Here is a 3,014-nt window from a genome sequence, read left to right as displayed (position 1 = left end):
ATCATTACTCGAGCAAAAAAAACATAGATATGAATAAATTACGTTTATTAATATTCGTCATTTTAAACCAATCGAGGTTATTTCAAATTGATCGATCTTAATATGTGATTGAGTTCCATCGGAGGTGGGCAGTATGATAACTCACATATCCTTGTTCTAAACTTATACAGAAATTCATGGCCTAAACTTAAAATAGCAAGTTAATTAGCTTCTCTTTTATTATCTAATTCTCTTCTTCTTTTTTCGTGCGTTGCCTTCAAATTTTGGGTAGATGGTTTGGCCTGTCTGTTGGTTTTCATGTGCAGCCATGTTTGACTTTTAACTTGCAAATGCTTGGCGGAATAAATTGAGTGGTCCGACATATTTAGCACGTCCCTAACATAAAAAGCTTTAAATTGTTTAATAAAAAATGATCGAATTTTCAAATATCATGACAGAAGCCTTGACCATGTCATTCATGAAAAATACGTTAAAGATGAGAATGACCCTCGGATAACGACATACGAGCATCATCGAGCCGATATTTATCCAACATGATCCAACCAAATCATATCCAAACCGTCCACGCACCATCAAATTTAACATCGACATCATTTATCATAATGTCATCATATAACATGAAACTTCCACTTAAATGTTGACAAATTCTATGGTGAAGACGAGGCATGTCTTTCTATTTAACTTCTTCCATAGTATCATCATTCGCACTACCCTAGCTAGCTCCTAAAACCATATGGCTCCACCCCACTTTCTCCTCATAGCGTTCCCGAGCCGCGGCGCTATAAACCCAGCCCTCCAGCCAGCCGGCGCCTCACTCATGCTGGCAGCCGTGTTACTTTCTTCACCACGGTGTCCGCCCACCGCGGCATGATCGAACCAGTTTGCCTTGATGGTGTAACCTTCGCCACGTTCTCCGATGGCTACGACAATGGGTACGAACTAGGGGATGATGTCGATCACTTCATGGCCGAGCTGAAGCGGCGGGGGTCGGAAGCTCTTAGAGGCCTCATCGAGTATAGTTCTGGACGAGGCCTCAGGTTCACGTGCGCACTCACACGATGTTCCGCTGGGCCGACGAGGTTGCTCGTTCCTTTCAGATCCAGTCTGTTCTCGTTTGGATTCAACCGGCGACCGTGTTTGGCATATACTACCATTACTTCAATGGCTATGAGGACGTGATTAAGAGCGTTACAAGCCAAAGCTGTGATACGACATCGCTAATCCGATTGCCCGGCCTACCACCACTAACCGACCGCGATCTCCCCTCCTTTTCAACCCCACGACAACAAGTATGCTTTTGGTCTCCTGCATATGCAAAGCCAATTCAAGCAGCTAAAAGAAGGGGAAAACCAAACATGGTACTTTTGAACACCTTTGATATGCTCGAACTCGAGGTATTAAGGGCAATTGGTACACTGAATTTGGTTGGAATTGGGCCCCTTGTCCCGTTTCGTTTCCTAGATGCGCAGGATCGTAATTCTTCCGATGAATCTTCCAGAGGCGACCACTTTCAGGGCTCAAGGAGTATGTTCAATGGTTGAATACAAAGAAGGAAGCGTCGGTAATTTATGTAGCCTTTGAAGCATAGCGAAGTTCTCGAAGGCGCAAAAGCTAGAAATAGCGCACGGATTGCTAGAGACCGGCCGGCCATTCTTGTGGGTGGTGAGAAAGACTGTTGGAGATGATGATGAACTCATTTACAAAGAGGAATTAGACAAGAGAGGAATGATAATCCCATGGTGCTCTCAAATGGAGGTCTTGTCGCATCGTTCAATAGGGTGTTTCTTCACTCATTGCGGGTGGAACTCGACGCTCGAGAGCTTGGCATGTGGTGTCCCGATGGTGGCATTCCCTCAATTACTGACCAGATGACGAACTCAAAGCTCGTCGAGGATGTGAAGGTTGGGGTTCGAGTGTCCGAGATCAACGAAGATGGCATCATCGTCAAGGGAGGTGAAATCAAGAAGTGCTTGGAACTGGTCATGGGAAGTGGAGAGAGAGGCGATGGAATAAGAAGGAATGCAAGGAAGTGGAAGAATTTAGCCATGGAGGGCTTCAAGGAAGGTGGATCTTCGGACAAAAAAATCTAAGGGCCTTTGTTGAAGAATTCTCTAAAGTAGATTAGTTTATGGTACAATGCTCTATGTTAGCTTGAATTCAAAGGTAGCTAGAGACTATGTTCGTATTGTTCAATAAATATGCATGAATCTTTGAAAGTTGCACTAAGTTCCTCTTTTTTTTTTTTTGGGGGGTCATAAAAGTTACAATAAGTTGAGTTGTAATGTATTGATGTATCAATATTATGGACTTTGAATTCGTACACTAAAAGTGGAAAGAAAATAACTTAAAGAAGACAATTCCATTATCCTTTCTCGTGCAAGAAAATCGACTTCGTCACGTTTCTTTGACTTGACTTGAGGAAGGGAAAAGCAAGATGTAATCAAACACTGCCTTAGATGTGACGTAAGCGAAAAGGGTAAGTTATCAGGAAACGTCATGGATGACGTCTGATAGCAGAAAATTTGTTTCGTACTAATGAAAAAAAAAATGAATGTTTGGAAGTAAAAGGTACAACATGTAGAATTTTATTGGTTAAAAATAATGAATGGTATCGTGTTGATAATTCATCGATTCTTCGTCGGAAGGGATCACGGCAAGGCAAGTCGTCCTAGGTGCATCGGATGACGGAAGCAGCAGTGGGCAGCAACCGCAAAGTAGTCGGTGAGGTCTCGGCCGAGACTCCTCTTTTCTCATCTTTCACGCTCTCTCCGAATCCTCTTGTCTATTTTGGCCGTGTATTCTCAATTGTGTGGCCCCCAAAACTTCGTGATTGTCGATCACCGCCAGAAGAGGGGTGCACGCTGCTACTTTATCATCAGAGAGGATCGCGACAAAGCTGGCCGTTGTCAATGCAACGGACGATTGGCGGCAGGGTCGGCGTCGAGGCACGGCCACGAACTTGACAAATTCATGGCCGTGAAGGGGTTTCAACCGTGACTTGTTCAGCTCTCGCG

General features: G+C 44.0%; 1 pseudogene; it reads left to right on the top strand.

The window, feature by feature from the left end:
* The first annotated feature begins 645 nt into the window (after positions 1–645).
* Positions 646–2,225, top strand: LOC120286918 (annotated as a pseudogene).
* The last annotated feature ends 789 nt before the right edge of the window (positions 2,226–3,014 follow it).

Source organism: Eucalyptus grandis, chromosome 8, assembly GCF_016545825.1.
Source record: "Eucalyptus grandis isolate ANBG69807.140 chromosome 8, ASM1654582v1, whole genome shotgun sequence".
Classification (NCBI taxonomy): domain Eukaryota; kingdom Viridiplantae; phylum Streptophyta; class Magnoliopsida; order Myrtales; family Myrtaceae; genus Eucalyptus; species Eucalyptus grandis.
This window is presented reverse-complemented; position numbering and strand designations above follow the sequence as displayed.